Here is a 10,580-nt window from a genome sequence, read left to right on the forward strand (position 1 = left end):
GTATCTCTCTAACTTTAAACTATCATGCCACTATTTAAACCCACAGCAGTGCGGCAGCAGTCTCTCTTCTAAAACATGCACAGCATTCTAGACTGGAAGAAATGGACTTTATTTCCAGATGGATTTTACTAATCTAAGAGAGAATTTCATACTCTTCATACTTATCAACTTAGTATTTCCTATTAAGACGATAGCTTCTAGCCTCATGTACTAGGGTCATCTAGAGTTTAGTGGGTATATTTATGATTCTACCTCTATAAATTTGTTTTGGCTTTTATTTTTAATCCAACAAAATGCCAGTCCTGTCACGAGTCACCATATAAATGACACACCAGTTGATTCAAATTCATGAGCAAACTTGGCTGAGTCATATTCGGGGGAGGGTAATTAATTAATTATTAGTTGCAAGAGGTTGAAACACACAACCCGAATAAAGTGAAAACAGTTTGGCAGAGAAAACCTCAGGATTGTTTATGATGACCTAGGCATTTTATACCAATATCTCTATGAGGCTCTCTCTCCAAGACATGGCCATCAGCAGCTAGCTTCAGGCAGAAGTACCAGCTCCATAGACAGACTGAGAAGCCAAGCATGGGGTCCTGGAACCCCCGGCCCTCCTGCCTGGCTGCCAACTGGGCAGGCACATTCAAAGCTGTGGACCCAGGCTAGGCACAATGGCTCACATCTATAATCTCAGTACTTTGGGAAGTCAAGGTAGGAGACCAGCTGAGGCCTGGAGTTAGAGACCAGCCTGGAAAATATAGTGAGACCCCATCTTTACAAAATCAAACATTTAGCCAGGCACGGTGGCGTTTACCTGTAGTCTCAGATTCTTTGGAGGCCAAGGTGGGACGATCATATAAGCCTAGGAGTCTGAGGCTGCAGTGAGCTGTGATCATACCACTGCATTCCAGCCTGGGCAAAAGGGATAGACCCCATTTCTAAGAAGTAAACAAAACAAAACTGTGGGCCCCTGAGCATTTTTGCTCCATAGTGCTAGGAGAACATCAGTCTGTCCTCTTTGCCAACTGAGGCCCAGAACACAAGTCATGTGGAAGCCTCCCCATCAGCAAAGGATTAAGGTCAGAGACGTGCCCTGTGGTGCCTGAGTGCTGGATTCTAAACTACACAGTATGCTAAAAAGAGTTTAAGACCATGGAAGGTCAAATCCACCTAAGAAAAAACAAACTACAAAATTGAACTCTCAGAAATATAAATGATTATGAATGAAGAGTAAAATAAAAAGCCTGCTATGACCAAAATTAACCACTCAAATCATCTGAAGAGCTGTAGGAGTTTCATGGGCAATGGATTTCTGTATGGGTCAACAAAACTAAAGGAAATAAAATAACCTGCTTCTTCACTGACAAACCTCATATAAAGTTTTTGCCCTTAATCAAAGATGAATAAAAATAACATATATGTATATATATTTATGTCTATATATATGTGTGTGTGTGTGTGTGTGTGTGTGTGTGTGTGTGTGTGTGCACGCATTTTTTTTTTAAGAGACAGGGTCTCACTTGATCACCCAGGCTGGAGTATAGTGGCTCAGTCACAGTTTATTACAGCCTCACAATCCTAGGCTCAAGGGATTATCCCACCTCATTCTCTAGCCCTGGTTAATTAAAAAATTTTTTTTGTAGATATGGGTCTCAAACTACTGGCCTCAAGTGATCCTCCCACTTTGGCCTCCCAAAAGTGCAGAGATTACAGGTATGAGCCACTGTGCCAGGCCATATTATTATAATTATAATTATTATAATATATTATGTGTGTGTCTTAGTCCATTCTGGTTGCTGTAACAAAATACCAGATTCTGAGTAACTTCTAAACAACAGAAGTTTATTTCTCACAATGTTGAAGGGTGCAAGTCCAAGACCAAGATATGGTAGATTTGGTATTTGGTCCACGGAGGTACCTTGTGTCCTTACATAGCCGAAGGGGTGAGGGAGCTCTCTGGGGTCTCTTTTATAAGAGTACTAATCCCACTCAGAAGATTCTACCTTTATGACCTAATCACCTCTCAAAGACCCCACCTCCTAATACTGTCACCTTGGGGGTTGGTTTTCAACATATTAATTTGGGAGGGACACACACATTCAGTCTGTAGTAATGTATAAAGAATATATATATAATATGTTCATAAGTATATAATAGGTTCATATTATATATTAGATGTATATTATATAATATATACAGATTTATATTATATATATTTTATGTAAAGTATTTGAAAGGACAGAACCATTTTCTCTAAAATATATACCTGAAAAAGCCTCCTAAACTCTTGCTGCCATCTTGCATCCCCTTGTGCCTGCCCGAGTGTCAACCTAGTCTCCCTGCAGGTGCCTGAATAAGATGAAAGAAACTCTCATGAACCAGGAGACAGTCACTAAACTGCAGGCACATGTGCATTGGTGGGAAAGCAACTGTTTGCAGGAAGAAGATGATATAGCAGAAGATAAAAAAAATTCAGTCCTTCCTAAAGAGTTTAGGGGTCAATGCTGTCTCTGGTATTGAAGAGGTGACTATGTCTACAAACCAAGGGGCAGTGACTCATTTTAATGACCCTACAGTGTAGTATCTTGGGCAGTGGACACTGCCACTATCACAGCCACACTGAGACACAGCAGCTGACTCTAACCCTAACTCTAACCAGCCTCTCCAACCAGTGTGGTTCAGACTGTCATGTGCACAACCATCTGTGGATGGAAAAGCACCACTTGCTCCTGGAGAGGATGATGGCGAAGTTTCAGACCTTGTGGGGAATTCTTAAGGGGCTTCAAGAAGGGGGCAAACTGGATGGAGTCAACTTCTGAAGAAGTCCTGGGAGCTGCTATTTTATATCACGACCACTTTTAACAACTTTTTATTAGCCTGACAAAATCTAGATCTCTAATATTTTTATGATCAAGGCCCTTGGATGCTGTGGCTCTTTTCAGGTTTTTGCTTGTATACAGCTAATTAAGTTGAAGAAGCCTGGCAATAAAGTTTAAAATAAAGGTTAAAAAAAAAACCTATCTTAATGTGAAGACCATCCACATACAGTCTGGCCTCTGGCACCCCTTGCTGGTTCTCTTCACCCCAAACGCCCCTGTGCTGAGCAACCTACACTCCTGGGGCAGGAGGGGAGCGCTGGGTGTGGCTGGGCAGGATGACGCAGGCCTGTGGGTCTGTGCCTGCGCCAGTTATGTCCACTCTGCACAACAGCAGTGCCTGGTGCCTGGTAAAAGAGGACACAGGGGCAGTAGGTGGGCTGACCAAAGCTGACCCTCCCTGCCTCTCACCGGATATTGAATTGAGAGGGGGAGCTGGTAGCTGCAGAGGTAAGGGGTCAAGCTAAAGGGTGTTCACTACAGCAGGGAGGAGACCCTGTAGGACACAGGAGAGGTGGAGTCGAATTGTTTTTAAAAAGAAAACTTGGCCAGGCTCGGTGGCTCAGCCTGTAATTCCGCATTTTGGGAGGCTGAGGTGAGTGGATTGCCTGAGCCCATGGGTTCTAGACCCGCCTGGGCAACTTGGCGAGACCTCATCTCTACAATAAATCAAAAATTAGCTGGGCGTGGTAGTGTGCGCCTGTAGTTCCAGCTACTTGGAAGGCTGAGGTGGAAGGATTGCCGGAGCCCAGCAGGTCGAGGCTGCGGTGGCCGGGAGCGGCTACTGCACTCCAGTCTGGGCGACAGAGTGAGACTCCGACTCAAAAAAAAAAAAGAAAACTCGACAGAAATGCAATTATATTATTTCAGATACACAGAAACATTTATGACACAATTTTAAAAAACTCAATGTATTTAAAAAATGTACTGTTTGCTCACAAGTGCTACTGTGGGAGGAAGAAAAGTAGAAAACTGTCTCCTTAGCAAGTTGAGCCATAAGGAAGTAGGATAAAATACAATTTGACTTTCAGTTCAAACTTGAAAGTGATGACTTTATAAATTGTGTTTTAAATCTTAAGGTGGTTGCCAAGGGAAATCAGAAGAGTAGCTCCATCAATCAGCAAATTCACCACCATCTGAAGAATTTTGAAGGGAGCAGGGAGCATGTGCTCGCATCTCTTTGGGAACATCTGTGAAAGGCAGAGAAAGGAGAAAACCCAACAACTGGGTCACTGTAAGTAAAGGCGCTTTTGATGCTCCTTGCAGGGAAGAAAAGCTGCCTCTCTGGAACCTTTTCTGATAATTACATCTGAAAGACCAGAGGGGCTACAGAGGGCAATGACTCAGAGCACAGTCCAGCACCAGCCTCTCCCACCTGCATCTCGGCTCTTCTAAGGTACTGTAGGATCTTGAGGGAATTATTCACCCTCTCTGGGTCTAACAATAAAACTGTTCTCAGGCCAGGTGCCGTGGCTCAAGCATATAATCCCAGCACTTTGGGAGGCCAAGGTGAGAGGATTGTCTGAGCCCACAGGTTCGAGAACAGGCTGGGCAACATGGTGAGATCCTGTCTCTACAAAAAATTAGCCAGGTGTGGTAGTGCATGCCTGTGGTTCCAGCTACTTGGAAGGCTGAAGCGGAAGGATCACTGGAGCCCAGCAGGTCGACGCTGGGGTGGCCGTGAGCATGCCACTGCACTCCAGCCTGGGTGAGGGAGTGAGACTCCAACTCAAAAAAACCCAAAAAAACAAAACCAAAACTGATCTCATGAGATGATTCTTCCACACTCTCAATAGGTAGGAGTTACTATTATTAGCTCTTAGCAAAAATAAAACAGAGAAAGAAAGATTAGATTTTTCTTCTGGGAAAAGGAAGCTAAAGAAGCTACCTGGAGAAAATAGCTAGAGAAGATGGTGAATCTCTTATGCTGGGAAAAAGAAAAAAAAAAAAAAAACAGGGGGAAAGAGATTATAGTGTCTAGTGTCAGTTTAATCTACCTTCCCCCTCCATCACTAATAAAATAAAACGTACATCACTAAAAAATGTAAAAAAGGTAGAAAACTCAGCAGAGAAGGAAAGGGTTACAATCTGGGGTCGGAAATACCAAGCAGAGACCAAGGGGAGAAACTCAAAGAAAAGCAGAGCCCTACTGTGCCCTATCTCTACCCACTCCAGACCAGCCTGGGGATTCCTTTTTCTTTCTACTCCTTCCTGGGGAGAAAAGGAACTTCCAAGGGGAGAAGAGGCTGAGCTGGGAATCTCCTTACTGGATAGAAGTGACTCTAGGGCCACCAGGAATGGGGGAACCATCATATGTGGGGCATTGCTGCAGAATGGAAGACCCGTCCCTGGATAATGAATGCCATGGTGGGCATCCGCACAGTCAAGCTCACCTTCCTGCTCCTCCTGTAGACTCAGGTTGCAGGGTAATATCCAGACCCCAAGACCCTCAACCTTCAACCACACATAGGCTGGAAGGAAAACAGGACATCCAGGATGGAGAATCCGGGTCTCAGGTAGTATTGGATCAAAGAGAACACCCAGGCACAGCGACCACACGGCCCATTGCAGGACTAACTCACAGTAGAGGATAGTGCCTGCCCATGAGGTTCATGCACAAGAGACAAACTGGTCAACGGTATAGCCCCTGGGCAATGACAACAGTGACCATGCAATATAGGGAAAGGAGGTGGTCTTTCCGAAGGAGTATCCACCTGGAAAAAAAAATGTGTCTTGATCCCTGCCTCATTCCAACTGGAACACACTGTTCATGTCAAAGGTGAAACAGTAAACCTTGTAGAGCAGAACATCATCACCTGAGAGCAGCAAAGATTTGTTAACTAGGACCCAAAGTCCCAACCACAAAACACTGATAATTTGGATTATGCTAAAATTAAGAGCTTTGTCAATCTAAAAATACTATTAAAGGAATAAAATGGTAATGCACAGATGAAAGTAGATAGCCACAACAAATATATCTGACAAAGGACTCACAGCCAGATGTGTGATATATATATATTTTAGTTAGAGTCTCATTCTGTCACCCAGGCTGGAGTGCAGTGGCACACTCATGGCCACTGCAGCCTCGACCTGCTGGGCTCAGGCAGTCCTTCCACCTCAGTCTTCCAAGTAGCTGGAACTACAGGCAAGTGCCACTATGCCCAGCTTATTTTTTGATTTATTGTATAGATGAGGTCTCACCAAGTTGCCCAGGCTGGTCTTAAACCCCTGAGCTAAGGCAATCCTCTTGCCTCTGCCTCCCAAAGTGCTGGGATTACAGGCTTGAACCACTGCGCCCGGCCCAGATATATTTTTTAAATACTCTCACCAATGATTGAAAAAAATTCAACCTAAGTGAAAAATAGACATATGACTTGGGCACTTTACAGAATAATGTTTACAAATAAATGTATGAAAAGGTGTTCAATTAGTCATCAGAGTAATGCAAATGCAATGTATACACTATTTAGAAAGACTAAAATGCTAAAGGGAGAAAGTACCAATACTGCGGGGGAGGGAAGGAGTAGCTGGAACTCTCTGATTTTGCTGGTGGAGATGCAAATGGGAAAACGTTTTAGGAGTATCTACTAAAGTTTAACCTATGTAGACAAATGCATGTCTAATACTCAGCAATTCCATACTTAGGCAAATTTCAACAGAAATACAAACGGCATAGATGAGACATGTTTACCGCATAACAGATCATAATAGTCAGAAACTGGAAACTACCCAAATGCCCACCACCAGCAGGATGGATAAACAGATCACAGCATAGTCACACCATGGATACTACAACCCAAGAGAATAAACAACACAAAATAAACTTCACAAAACACGGGAGACTCTCACACAAAAAATGGGAGCCAGAGAAGCAGTCACAAAAGAGCACATCCAATTCCACTTTTTCACATACATACATAAATACAGCAAAACTAGCCCATGCTGTTAGAAACCAAGATAACCCGAAGTGTGCAGTGACTGAAGAGGAAAGGGGTCTCCAGGAGGCTGTTCTGTTCTGGTTCTTACTCTGGATGCTGGTTATATGGATATATCAGGTTTGCGAAGATTCACTGAGCAATGCAATTACATTATGTGTACCCTCCTGTATATATATCATATTTCAGTAAAAAGTGTAAAAAGGAAAGGAAAAAGAAAAACAATCCGATCTAAAAGAAAACATGGCTGGGTTTGGTGGCTCAGGCTGTAATCCCAGCACTTTGGGAGGCTGAGGCAAGTGAATTGCCTGAGCCCATGGGTTTAAGACCTGCCTGGGCAACTTGGCAAGACCTTGTCTCTACAATAAATAAAAAATCAGCCAGGCATGGTAGTGTGCACCTGTAATTCTGGCTACTTGGAAGGCTGAGGCGGAAGGATTGCCAGAGCCCAGCAGGTCAAGGCTGCGGTGGCCAGGAGTGTGCCACTGCACTCCAGTCTGGGTGATAGAGTGAGACTCCAACTCAAAAAAAACCAAAACAAAACATAACCCATGAACCAGAAGGAAGACCATTCTGATTATTTCACACAAAAGAACCAATTAATAAAAACAGTAAGTTGGTAAGATACGAATTCAAAGAAGAGACTTCTTTTTTGGGGGTCAGAGTCTCACTCTGTCACCCAGGGTAGAGTACAGTGGCATGATCACAGCTACTGCAGCCTCAACCTGCTGAGCTCAGGCAATCCTTTCACTTCAGCCTTCCAAGTCTCTGGGACTACAGGCGCATGCCATCACTCCCAGCTCATTTTTAAATTTACTGTAGACATGAGGTCTTGCCAAGTTGTCCAGTCTGGTCTTGAATTCCTGGGCTCAGGCAATTCTCTCACTTCAGTCTCTCAAAGGGCTTGGATTACATGTGTGAGCCACTGTGCCTGACGAGATTTTTTAATTTATTTTTTGATTTGGTGTCTCATTCTGTTACCCAGGTGCAGTGGCATGATCACACGTCACCATAGCCTTAATATTCTGGGCTCAAGTGATCCTTCCACAGCCTCCCAAGTAACTGAGACTACAGGCACACACCACCATGCCTGGCTAATTCTTTTGATTTTTCTTTTTTTTTTGTAGAGATGAAGTCTTGTTATGTTGCCTAGGCTGGTCTTGAACTCCTGGGCTCAGGCAATCCTCTTAACTCAGCTTCCCAAAATGCTGAGATCACAGGTGTGAACCACCACACACACAGCAAACAAAACACATGTGTTTAAAGAAGAAATTTTTAAAAATTGAAAACAAGGAAAATTCCCAAACTCATAAAAAATATTAGAGCTAAAACAATATAATTAATGAACTAATAAATAAATTAGAAACAGTTTACTAAAATCAAAATTACCAAAAAATAGGAAAGGCTTAAGATAATCACAGAAATTCAGAAGAGAAAAATAAAAAGATTAAAGCAATTAGAGAGATATGAGTAGATACAGACAACAGATAAAGACAGTCCAACTTAACAGTAGTTGGTTAACAGAATAATGCCCCCACCCCAAAGATGCCCACATACTAACTCCCAGAATTTGTGAATATGTTAGGTCACATGGCAAAGGGAATTAAGGTTGCAGATAAAACTGAGTTTGCTAACCAGGTACCCTTAAGACAGGGATTTTATCCTGGATTACCTGCATGGGTACAATGTAATCACAGCATCCTTAAAAGTAGAAGAGGAGTCAAGTGCAGTGACACGCACCTGGAATTCCAACTACTAGGAAGGCCAAGGCAGGAGGGTCATTTGAGGCCAGGAATTCAAGAACAGTCTGGGCAACACAGGGAGACCCCATCTCAACAAAAAAATTCTTTTAAAAAGTAGAAGAGGGAGGCAGAAGAGTCTGTGCCAGAGTGAGGAGATATGAGTAGGACTTGACTGGCCATTGCTGGCTTTGAAGATGGAGTAAGAAGCCAAAAACCAAAGAATGCAGGTGGATTCTAAAAGCCGGAAAAGGCAAGAAAACAGAGTTGCCCCTAGAGTCTCTAGAAAGGAATGCAGTCTTGGTAACATCTTGATCTTAGCCCAGTGAAGCTGTGTTGGACTTCTGACCCTCAGAATTGTAAGATAATAAATGTATATTGTTTTAAGGCACTAAGTTTGTATTTGTCACAGCAACAATAAGAAGTTCATACAAATGGTATTCCTGAAGTGGAGGCACCAAGAAAAAAAAGTTCTGGGATTACAGTGTGAGCCATCACACCCGGCTCGTGTAGTTTTTTAAAAATATAACAATTCAACTTCTTACTATTTTTCAGAATATATTTTCTCAAATCTATTCTGAAAATTAAATATTTGGTAAATCAAAAACCTATAAGGCACATCTACAATAGCATTTATTTTCTACAGTCTCAGGTGAAGTTGATGACAAAACTTTTTGTGGTAGGTGTCTTTTTAGCCTAAATCTTCCCTCTGTGTCAAAGGAATAACTTTAGAAGAAAGCATTAGCTAGTTATTTTTGGTAGTTCTCAGTTCAGCAAAAAACAACAACAAAAAGTAATGCAACTGAAGCATCCCTGAGCCTTGGTTCAAACCAGCCAGAAGGAAGTTTCACACACATTCTGTCCACATCCCTCCTCATATTTGGCCCACGTCACTCACCTGCTACGGAACTCAAAACATCAACAGTCTGTTTCCCCCAAACACACATAGTTTTTAAAGTACCATGCCGTTTCTGGATGGATATTTTGTTGAGTGTTTCTTCCCTTACCGCTATCACATTTCATTCCTCACTGAGCTCAGACCCTGAGGACACAGTTGTGGAGAAAGGCCCTGCCTGCAGGACCCTCGTCCCCAGGGCGGCGCTGTCCAGCAGGACTTTGCCATGGAAGGGTCCATCTGTGCTGTCTAGGATGGGAGCACTTGAAATACGGCTAATGCAAACTTTTAATTTTATTTCATTTGAATTACTTTACACTTAAATAGCCACATGTGGCTCATGGCATCATATTGGACAACACAGTCCTAAAGACTTGCTTCCCCGAGTGAGATGGGACCAGCAGCAGCAGCAGCTGGAAGCAACTAGAAATGAAGATTCCTGGTCCACTCAGCCCTAGAAGCAGAATCTGCATTTCACAAGACTGCAGTTTAAGGATAGGTGAGCTCAAGCCCACCACCTCAGCTGCTCTCCCAGACTCTGTCTCCACTCCCACTCCCCTACCCTCCACTTCTCCTAAAATCTCTCCTGGCCACCCCTGCTCAGCAGCCTCAGGACCCCTTCTTCTGCCACGCTGCAGACCACACCGCCCCTGTGTCCCCACTGGCCTGCCTGGAGTTGGCCTGCTGTGATGCCCTGCACCCTTCTACAGAACAGAGTCAAATCCTATCCCACCCCTTGCTCTCTCTGACAACGTTCATCTCCTGGACCCTTGGACCCAGGAGTTCCTCCAACTTTCCCCTGAGGCTGCACTGGTCCCAGAGTCTTCAGGTCATTTACACCAAGACCCCATCCCCTAGGCCGTTTCCCACCCTCTGCTGCTCCTGGGAACCTCTCACAAGCGAGGGTGGCAGAGGGGAAGCCCAGCAACAGAGTCTCTGCCGGAAATGTGGGTACAGTCCCTGAGGTGACAGCTGGGGAATTGGTCACACGCAGGTGTGCATCATGCAGAGGGCCGTGGCAACCCGCAGTGGTGAAGACCCGCTTGACTCCTCCGCACCTCCAGGTCCAAGTTTCTGCTTCGGCACTTTCCTCTCTTCTGTCCTCACAGCCCGGTCCCTGACCTCCGCCTTT

Source organism: Carlito syrichta, unplaced genomic scaffold, assembly GCF_000164805.1.
Source record: "Carlito syrichta isolate Samal-C Ts95f unplaced genomic scaffold, Tarsius_syrichta-2.0.1 Scaffold257243, whole genome shotgun sequence".
Lineage (NCBI taxonomy): Eukaryota > Metazoa > Chordata > Mammalia > Primates > Tarsiidae > Carlito > Carlito syrichta.